General features: G+C 34.0%; 1 protein-coding gene and 1 pseudogene across 10 annotated transcripts in view; one reads left to right on the forward strand and one right to left on the reverse strand.

Annotated features, from left to right (window-relative positions):
- Nucleotides 1-11946, forward strand: part of LOC138325026 (cell death abnormality protein 1-like) — a 314573-nt gene that overhangs the window by 142711 nt on the left and 159916 nt on the right. The window lies entirely within an intron of this gene.
- LOC138326108 (fucolectin-3-like) overlaps nucleotides 1-11946 on the reverse strand; it is an 89395-nt pseudogene that overhangs the window by 64292 nt on the left and 13157 nt on the right.

Raw genomic sequence — 11946 nt, forward strand, 5'->3', positions numbered from 1 at the left:
TCAATTCAATTCACTATATATGTAAATATCATGTTTTTTGGCAGTTGTGCCAAAAATCGTTTTCAGCTCTTATATGTGCTTGTAAAATAAAAACCTATGGATTGAAGATAGTGTAATTCTCAAAATGATGGTTACTTTTGGTAATGAATAAACATGAAAGCTCATCTTGATTCGTGAGTATAAAAAATACGGCACATATAACTTTAACGCATTCTGATTAGCTGACATCCTTTGTCAACGTCATCAATAATCGAATGGTGTCATACTATGCCGCTTGACGTCAAAACTGGTGTTGGAAAGTGTATGTGTCGTGGTCGTTGTGTCAAAATACGTAACTTGTTCATGCGGGGTGTAAAATCGACATGAAATATTAAAAATATGTGTAATGGAAAGAATAATTTTCACTGGTGAGTTTAGTAGATTAAACGAGTCTGAAACAGACTTGAACTTGACTACAATGACCTGGTGATTATTTGGCGGGAGGAGACGGCACCATACCGTGCGCATACTTTTAGATAGTCCAACAATGAGTTTTATATTATTGAAACAACTATAAAAAAATAAACTTAATAAGACGTAAAAGGAATAACATTTCATCTTAAATATATTCCCAACTGGAAAAAATTATCAATGGATTCGTTATTAGAATTTGACTTTTGAATTATAATTAGGACCTTTTTGAAAATATTACTATACTCTATTTGCATATTTCAGCAAATACAGGTTACCTTATCCTCGCCGTATTTTCATCGGCTAAAAGCGAATATCATTGTAGTAGAAACAGGTCACACGACTTGTGCATGTTAATACCACACTCGTAAGTTATTTCTTTTTAAATTCAAAAGCTTCTCGCTAAAGCTGAGTCGTGTCTTTTGTAACATTTAAAAAATAACTCACTCGTGTGGAATGAATTAAATAACCTCTAACTCACGACGGTTTCTGAATAGGACAAGTTGTATGCATTAATATGAGTTCCTAGTATAGGATTCATTTATTTGTTGAAACATATTTTAAATTGTTATATATCGTTTTGAAATTTATAGTCATCTTCTTATACATGTTTACTGCTTGGGCATTAGCATTGTACTTGCTGCCTCAATTGCATGATCGTAAAAGGCGACTAAATTGAGTATCCATCTTTTCTCTTCTTCCTTGAAAACGTCTTACTTTTGGCTTTCGGTTAAGCGCTCGCCCCTGTTAGGTAGGCTCTGTGTGTTCTGACCAAGACACACCGAAGTCTATAAAAGTAGTAGTTTCGGCTCCTGTCTAGCGCTTAGCATTGAGGAAGTGGGACGACTGGTTATTCTGTTTTCAGTATAATGTGACAGGGTTGGGTGTGTTGCTTGATGTCTTCGGCGGCATGCCTCAGTGATACAGCACTATAAGAAAGGGTAAAGTGAAATTGTTCCACTATACAAGAAGACATAACATGAATATACCGCAGTCTTCCAAAACCAGACTTCATGCACACTACACAGGTGAAACTAGATTGGACAGGGTGGCTTTACGCACATCCATATCGACATTGACAAACAGTCAGTCGCCACTGTAGATAGAATATGCGCTATTGAAATAGAAATTAGTTACACGGAAATGGATACACCACTGCATAGTAATTACTTATTTTCTAGACATGAATAGTGAAATAGTTTGGGCATATGAAACTAGTGTAATTTAAACTAGAAAGTTTAAATTAAAACTGGGTGATCGGATGGTGTAGTGGTTAAGCCACTCGCCCGATCACGTGGGTTTTCTCCGGGCACTCCGGTTTCCTCCCACACTAAGATCCCTCGCGCGCTTACATCCGGGCCATCGAGAGTGATTTACATAAGTTGTATAACTTGTTTCGTAATCGATGTAAAATAAATAAAGTTTATATTTTTTATATTAAACTAGAAAATTCTTCATATTTGACGTCAGGATTCAATAGCGGCCTCAACTGCCCTCAACATATCTTGAAGTCTTCTTACATTTAAATTTCTGCAAGCATGCACTAGGTATCGAGAGAAGGGCTGTTAACTCCTCGTCAAGAGGTGAACTTAGTCAATACCCAATCTAGTCATTTATCTTAATTACATATTATATTCTCAAGAATATTACAAAGCAACAGTAAAATTTGTTAATCATTTAATTAAGGAAGCATTAGCATTAAATAAATATATACACGAGAAAAGAACTTACGCGTGGTATACATTGTAGTATGATAATGGTTTATAACGATATCGATACCATTTACATTGGACTCACTGGTTACATCTAAAATATAGACGAAAAAAGCTGATGGAATCATGTCTTAATATAGACGAAAATAGTTGACGAAATCATGTCTTAACAATGTCTCGAAAAACTGGAAGCAAAACAATAATTTATGTTTTCACCAGGCTTTGTCTTAAAAGTAGTAAATCCAAACAAACGAGTCTATTGGTTTGACAGTTCAATACTCCAATAGTGTCAAACTAAATTTATATTGATTTCGTTTTTCCGTGGTTTATGTTGATAAGATGTTGCTGTTAAGATTTAACGATAAGATGTTGCTGTTAAGATTTACTAAGATAAGATGTTCCTGTTAAGATTCAGCAAGATAAGATGTTGCTGTTAAGATTGAACTAGATAGGATGTTCCTGTTAAGATTCACCAAGATAAGATGTTGCTGTAAAGATTGAACTAGATAAGATCTTGCTTTTAAGATTTAATGAGAAAAGATATTACTGTTAAGATTGAAGGATATAAGATGTTGCTGTTAAGATCTAATAAGATAAGATGTTGCTGTTAAGATGATTTAACAAGATAAGATATTGCTGTTAAGATTTAACAAGAAAATATGTTGCTGTTACGATTTAGCAAGAGAGGATGTTGCTATTAACATTGATTTGATAAGATAAGTGTTGTTAAGATTTAAGAGATAAGATGTCGTTGTTAATATTGAACAAGAAAAGATGTTGCTGTTAAGATTTAACGAGAAAAAAATGTTGCCGTTAAGTTTTAACAAGATAAGATGTTTCTGTTAAGATTGAACGAGATAAAATGATGCTGTTAACATTGAACAAGAAAATATGTTGCTGTTAAGATTTAACGAGATAAGATGTTGGTGTTATGATTTAACGAGAAAAGATGTTGCTGTTAACATTTAACAAAACCGTCTTTGGACTACCACTCTGTGTGTGTGTACAACAATCAGTAAATATATCTGTCTGCTGACATTCGTCCATAGCGGCACCCGCCAGCCACTTATCCGGGTACGTGTTACTACTCTGTGAAGCTGGTTTAAACAAGACTAGGTTTCCTGCAATGTACCATCGATGAGGCGTCTTAATTAGTTTTTTTTTTGTAGATATATAATTAACATTTTCAATATTTATTTAGGCATAGCGTTCAGCGTCTGCAGTTATAAGGTTTGAGTGTCATCACGACTGAAAAACCAAAATTCATAAAACAAACCATTTCAGTCCAGAAACACTACTTACACTATTGTTGTTCATTAGGGCACCAGATATTAGTATCGATAGAATTTAAGTCTTTCAGAACGAAATGAGTCTCCTATAGCATTTTTGTTTGCTTGACAATTTGCTTCACAATTCAGAAAGGAAACAAACGACATCACCGTTTGTGACGTCGCTTCTAATTTGTTAACGGCGTAATTATTACAAAGAAAAAAGTCCTTAAACGAGTTTGGAACTTTGAAGAGATTAACTTAAAGTTTAAGACACATTGATTATTGTACATTTTTTTGTATGGCCTTTATTTCATATAAATCGTGCCCTTTGTACTCAAAACCGTCTCTTGCTGCGATAGTGAACAACACAGGTAAAAAACATGTTCATAACCTGACTGACCTTGCTAAAATGAACGCATACTGTCACAAAGGTCTATGTGTAGGTGGGTAGCTAAATTTAATACTTGACAACAGCAGCGTAGAGATGCTACTCATCCATGTCGTCCTGCCACAAGTAAAACACAAAAAACAACATGAAAAAAAAATCAGTAATAAGCTGTGGAAAATGATGCGTGATACACAGTGAGGCACTTACCACAATTGACGAATTTATCTTTAGCGTATTTTAAAGAAACATTTGGAAAACCCCTCGTATATATCATATATTGCTTAGTGTCAAAATTATTCTATAAAGCATATAAATGTGTTTTAAATCGACAACATCAATGATTTAAGTTTATTGTTAATACCAAACAAAGAGTTTTTAATATACTTAAAGCTTCTAAAGAAACTTTCTAGTATAAAAAACGTCATGATTGCTTAATATGGACATTATACATGTTTTGCCCTGGTGTGAGGGAGACATGTATATTTGTTTCCCTGAATGCTTTATTATTCCGAATATATAACTGTCCATGTTTTAGTTACATAAGTATACATAAACCTGTATAGATTACTATATCACTGTACAATGTAGACTTAATGGATAGTAGTGGTATTTAACAAAAATGAAGAAATGCAACATAAATATTCTTCAACAATTTATTTCTAACAATTTCAAATGTGATAACAAGTCCTAATCTATCACAGTTCATTTCTTTTTGTCTGATAATAATTGCTATGAAAACAACCCGAGAGGTTCCGAGAGAGCTACTCGACAGGGAAAATTGAAGGAAGTGGGTTCCGAGAATATACTCAATATTTGTTTCCCGGACACGTGACGCTGTTAAACTAATCACCGATACTGTTATATCGATGAGGAAAAATAATACATATATGAAAAGGCAGTATTAGTAGTTTGCTATTGGTTAATTAACTAAAATTGAAACAGTTCATTCTAACAAAAAAGTTTTTTTTTCAGCTCACATTTTACTTACATTTTCCACTGTTTAATTCTCCTGGCGGTACATTTTCTACATTATTAGTTTGATTTTTTGATCGGTGAATATGCTTTGACTGCAACATTATAGGCACAATATACGTAACTTTTCAATTATTTTTGTAATCACACACATTTACAAGAAAATCACCACGTTCTTTGTTGTATAAATTAATAATTAAAGCTAGGTGATATGTCACTGAGACCAACTGTGATGATTCGAAAAAAAATATTTAAAAAAAAAATAAAAATAATTAATGTGGCCCACAAAAATACAAACCGAAACGATACGAAAAAGTCCATAGAAACTCCCGATTCCTGGAAATTATCACGTGACTCGACCGCGCCTATATACGAAACGTTTCGGTATTGTCTGTTTCAAGATGGCAGGTGTGTTTACAACATGACTTTTGACGTTCGATATTATAGATTTATCTGCACGGAATAATGTCATAATACGCGAGTTTCATCTTTATTCTAGGTCATTGGTACAATTATGATTATTGGGTCTGTTTGTAATTACAAAACAACTGAAAATTACGTATATTTGACCTTTAACAGTGGCAACGATTATTCCTCTAAAACACATTGGATGCGCTTTCGTGTGTAAAAGACAAACCCTTTAGCGTTTGGGTTTGAGGTGTTTTCATACTTTTTAATGTCATTGGTACTCTCCACTATTACACTGGAATTTGTTTAACTATTCCAAAGCTCCAGGTAAACTCATACTGCCTATTTAAACCTTTTGATCTATTCATGATACATTGCATTGCTTCACTTAGAGAGTATGCATCGTCATTTGCATGAACCGTGTTGATTTTGAAAGATCCATGTACAGGAATTCACACTGAAACATCTACTCAGTTTAATTTTCATAGCATTTTTTTTAAAATGGAGGATCATACATATGCAGCTAATTTGGAAATAAAATAGTTAAGGCTTCACATCGTGCTATAAGTAGAGATATTATTTCATGCCTGATAAAGGTATCGATGCTTATTTGGAAACATTTATAACCGTTGTACATATCAGGGGCGTAGGAAGCAGAGGGGGGCAGAAACATGTCGCTTCAGCCAAATATAGGTTTGTGTGTTGAATTAGTCTCCTCCTGTGTAAGGACACTTAATGTTATGTAAATATTTATATTTTTTAAAATAAAAAAAATTGATTTGAACCTAAAAACATCCTAGAAGAAAAATCGAATATGTCAAGATTGAAGGAGGGGGTCGAACATAGTTAAAACGGGAAACTGAAAGTAGAATGGAAATATAATTAAATAAATGCAAGATACATTATGTATGGAAACCAAAAAAGCAATTTTCACCTCATTGAATAACTCGAATACGTTGGCTTGGTTCATTTCTGTTAAACATTTATAAATACGTTTTACCGCTATCTTTTTTTTGCTTTTGAAATTTGTCATCAGTATTATCATTCACACGTTTTGTTTCCATCTTTGAATGCCGTCGTCGCGAAGCGTTACTTGACAACCATCTTGTTACTAATGACGTTAGGGCAAAGAACGATTACTCTATCGTCCAAACCCAATACGATTTCTACTAGCCAAATACGACTATATCTTTGATATCACGTTACATTATTGTAACCGATATGCATACAAGATTCTCGTCTAAGGCGGGATAAATGAAAGTTCCTTCATCATTTCTGGAATTCCTTTACAGGTTATTGATATTGTGGCCGTGCAAGAAATGATGCAAATTATTTTGGAATTAGGTAATACAAATAAATCTATGAGTACAAAAACATCAGGACAAGAACATGGGATTTGTTTTTCGCTATCATTTATTGTTCCATTTTCTTCTTAGATTTAATGAATTTGAATTCCCTAAAGGAATATGGATACAATGTTTTCGGTATTTTTGTTTTAATCTATTTTATACGGGAAGCTGCTGAATGCTTACTTAGTTATGTTTACCTTCGATCGTGGAATAGTTTTTTCTCGTTGAAAAGCAAACTAATTCAAGGGAGTAGGTAACTATTCCATAGTAAAGTGTGATAATAGCAGACCTTTTCTCAACTATTCCTCAAGCTATAACAATAGACATCACTGCCATGTTTTTAAATCTTTATATGTATATGCTATTGAATGGAATGTTGTCGCATGTGTTCAAACCGAGAAGTAAATCGCTATTATTAGTATATAAATGATCAGCTGCTATTTGAAAGCTTGTTAAACTGTTCTACATTCAATCATTGCTTTGCATTGATTACTTACTTGCAGATCTGACTGTAGCTACTATTAGACTCAAGATGAGGAAAACAGCATTTTCCATCCGTATATGTCCACTCTTTACCATGTTTCAACGTAATGTTGTTTACCAGCTACACGGAAGTAAATCACATCCAGTATATGTCAGTACCAGTTCTTATTGTGTTGTAAGTCCGTATCCATTTAAACCTTATTATACAGTGCGTAATGAATAGAACAACATACGGTCTGGGTATATGAATATGTTTGTTACTAAGCCCCTACCACACAACGGCTGACTTGTTATTGAATGGAATAGTGTCGCATGTGTTCAAACCGGGAAGTAAATCGCTATTATAAGTATATGAATGATCAACTGCTATTTGAAAGCCTGTTTAACTGTTCTACATTGTCAATTATTGCTTTGATTACTTACTTTCAGATCTGACTGTAGCTACTGTGAGACTCAAGATGAGAAAAACAACATATTCCTTCCGTATATGTCCACTATTTACCATATTTCAACGTAATATTGTTTAACAGCTACAAGGAAGTAAATCACATCCAGTGTATGTCAGTACACGTTCTCATTGGGTTGTAAGTCCTTATCCATTTAAACCTTATTATACAGAGAGCAACCAACTAAATGATTTTACATAGACCACAGTGTTAAACTTTGTTTAAGTTTTGTACTGTATTATTAAAACAAAGGAATATTAGTTAGCTGTTGTGTTCTATAATTATAGTCTAGGTTCTCATATAACACTAAATAGAAAAAAAAGTTTGGGTCCTTCTGCTCAAACTCCAACCAGGGTAGCTTTATTGAAATCAGGCGCATTTTGCACTAAAAAATCCTGAAATTCTGATGCTTTTACCTATTCATTATCAAAGTTGATATTTTTGAACCTAAATCTCAATATGAATTTCCAAATTCATATCATGGTTATCTAGGAATAATTGCCTGTCCTGAAAACATTTTTACTTTTTGAAATTCATAATTAGACAGCCAATCAGCGGCCGGGGTTAAAATTATATCCTGGGGCTCAATCTTGTATACACAGGGGACATTTCGAAGGTCTTTTTTTTATTTAGTTGGTTGATCCCTACAGTGCGTAATGAATAGAACATAGCCGTACACTGGGTATAACTATAAACATACGTTCTGGGTATATGAATATGTTTTTTTGTTACTAAGCCCCTTTCGCTCAACGGCTGACTTGTATAGAAAAATACTTGTTTTGTGAGTAATTACATTGTTGTGCTAGTCAGCGCCACTCAGATATATCAGTAACCGAGCACTGGTGGCAGTATCGAAGTGTTCAAGTCTGTGAAAACAACGTTTAACGTTGATAAAAATGTTGCAAATATATGGAATTTTGTTATTGGAAATATTTTCTCTAAAACTGCCCGTTCTTAATATCGTCATTTTATTTTCTATAAGGGGTGGGGGGTGCCTAGGTTTCGGCGTGTTGTTGAGCCGATGAACGTTAGAAACAGGGGCCGTGAATCGGCGGTAAATGAAATTCGAGCACGGATCAGCATTCAAACTGAAATGTTTATGACATCAAAGGTTCAATTTTATACACATAATTGATTTGCAGAGAAAGGGTTGTTAATGACTTATACAGTGGTTATAACAGATCAATGGCATTTCTCCAACGCAAAGATTTAGCTCTATATACTATCTTTATATCTTACCGAATACATACAGCTACTACAATGTAGACCACACATATTATAAATGTGGCGGGTGCATAGATCATTTTCAGACTAAAAATATTTTACCGAATTATAATCTAGACAAGTATTATAATCAGCACCAAATGTTTGTTTTGTTTTTCATACTCGTGGCAGTCGTTTGGTTAGGGCCCCTAGTGTTACATTAGTACCGATTCATTTATGTCATGTGTGTGATTACCATGTCTATTTATAGAACAACTATAATATCTTGTACGTACAAGTTAATATCTTGTACGTACAAGTTAATATCTTGTACGTGCAAGTTACTATCTTGTACGTACAAGTTACTATATTGTACGTACAAGTTACTATCTTGTACGTACAAGATAGTATAATGTTGAAACTCTCGGTATTAAAGGCTGTGACTGATTTACTGTCACAATGGCATCGCAGGAAGCTATACGTATATTACGTACCCTTTGTTTAAGCTAAATGGAAAAACGAATACCTTCCGACATTTTGTGGAGGTGTGATGCTGTGATATGTTTCCGAACATATACATGTAAAAAGATACTAAGTTGTACGTACAAGATACTATATTGTACGTACAATATACTATCTTGGACGTACAAGATACTAAGTTGCACGTACACGATAATAACTTGCACGTACAAGATACTAACTTGTTCGTACATTTAAGATACTAACTTGTACGTACAATATACTATCTTGTACGTACAAGATACTAAGTTGAACGTACACGATACTATCTTGTACGTACATGATACTAAGTTGTACGTACAAGATAATAACTTGTACGTACAAGATACTAAGTTGAACGTACAAGATACTATCTTGTACGTACATGATACTAAGTTGTACGTACAAGATAATAACTTGCACGTACACGATAAATTAAATTATAAAGTGGCCCTAATACGCCGCCGTAAATATGTAACTCGCTGTCTTAATTGATTTAGTGTGGATGACATTAGGATAAGAAAATAATATAAAATAATATCATACATGATCATATGATATGGATGGCGTGTATATATTAAGGTTTTGCCTAATAAATCTCCCCTTTTTGAAATTCATATATTTCCGATTTCCATAATATAATATTTTTTCTTTAAAGATTTTAACATTTGAATATATTACAGTACTTCGGATAATTTGTCTATGTCAAATAGATTATTGATATAGGCCCTACTAGGCGGATTCACACAGTTTGCAAACAATATTGTTTTCATACATCGATGAAATTTAAAAACGAAAAGTGACAGCAATTGTTAAATGAATGCTTATATTATATATATTATGATAGTATGACATTTCCTTAAACTACAAGAAATTGTGAATCATGATGATGATAATGGACGTAAACAGCTATTGACAAGACGACGTTATTTATGCTCTTGTTTATATTACATGTTTAGCTTTCTCCCTGAGACAAATGTCAAAGACACCAACCGAGACAATGCCTTATGTTTTTACTACACAGTCAGTTTTTTCAATCTGTGGAGCAGGTGTTCTCACCCACGTCGCCATAACGTCAAGGACCATAATGTGAAAAGGATATGGATCCTCAGTTTGCATCAAATCGAATCCAGTATATGAATTTAGTACACCAAAAGATGAAATATATAATCTGAGGGGTAAGTTAGTCTGAATGTACATTGCTTTTACATCGGTATTAAAACGGTTTTAATGACAGCTGAAGTTGAGACCTGCACGCAAATGCGCCTTGTATACACAAATATTTATCAAGTGTTTGTGTAATCCTTATATTTAAACCTAAAGACGTGAATTGATTTTTCCCTCTCACAAGCAGGAAGTTAACACCATCCATCCAAACATCACCTCATTTCCTACGCTGTTACATGCAACAAGGTAAACTTTTAATACGGTAGTCTTTCGCAATACATATATTAAATGCTACTTACAAAGACATGAGCCTGTTTTCGGATTACAGTTCCCACCGTAACAGGTGGCCGGACATACTTGATTACAGTCACCGTCACCGTAACTCCCTACTGGACAGCCTAGTAAAGCCAGGTGAAATCATTATTAATTGAATACTCTTAATTCTCGTTTAAATCTTTGACGCGAAGTATGCAGCGACAAAAGTGCAAAGAAATATTATTCAATTTTATGTACTTTGTATATCTGTCAAATAAAGCACTATATTTATATTTATACATATGACTGTATAACTGACATCCAAAACATGGTCATTATGACGACACTAATGTTGACGTGGTGACGTCAACTCATTACCGTCAAAATGGCTGTTCCATCTTGTGGATGGAATCGTCGTTGAAAAACGGTTTTCCTAGTTTAGTTTAAACAATGTTAATGCAGAAACCCTAAATGAGTTGATAATGTAAATATAAGTATTAAACTATCTCCCGGTGGCATCTATGGTCTATATAGTAGCCAGAGCTTTGTAGACAATCATCTCATAATGCACGATTGTCTGCATAGCTCTGTCATCTATATAGACCATAAATGCCATAGGAAGATAGTTTATTGCTTAAATATCCATCCAGTATTCCATATTAACAATGTAAAGAAAAGATGCCCGATCTTCACCATATACAGTTTGCAGTCAATATTTCGTGTAACCGCCTATTCCGTTTGACACTAAAGACACCATCCATGTTGACGCCCTAAACTCTTTACAGATTATCCTGGGGAATATTCGCACATTTTGCAGTAACCAAAACATATTCTGATTCTGACATGGAGAAATCACTTTAATTATTTTGTCCTCGCCAATTATATCCCATATATGTTCGATGCGGTTCTTTACGGTTGTCTAAGGATTCACATTAGTCAATTTCTATTCAGATAATCTTGCACAATCCGAGTACGATGTGGTCGGGTATTGTCATCCACATAGACTATGTGGCTATAACATTGCTGTCAAAATTACGCACACATAACGACTTCTGTTGTGCGGTGTTTTTTCAGCTTCCTTTCCTGACATATGACAATCACTAACAGAACCGGAGCATTTGTTTGTTTTCAGATCTGAAATATGTAGCTCTCTTGCGTATCCCTTATCAATTGTCATTTTCATTTGTCCCTACTTGGATGTCATAATACAACTTCTGGTTTGCACGACTGTAAGTCAATGTTCTTTACAGTTCAATGCGCAAAAGTCTCAAACTAAAAAAAATATCGTCGTTTTACCGATGTAGAAATTATAAAACTGATGGTCTAATCTATCAGATTGAAAGT

This window comes from Argopecten irradians, chromosome 6, assembly GCF_041381155.1.
Source record: "Argopecten irradians isolate NY chromosome 6, Ai_NY, whole genome shotgun sequence".
Taxonomy (NCBI): domain Eukaryota; kingdom Metazoa; phylum Mollusca; class Bivalvia; order Pectinida; family Pectinidae; genus Argopecten; species Argopecten irradians.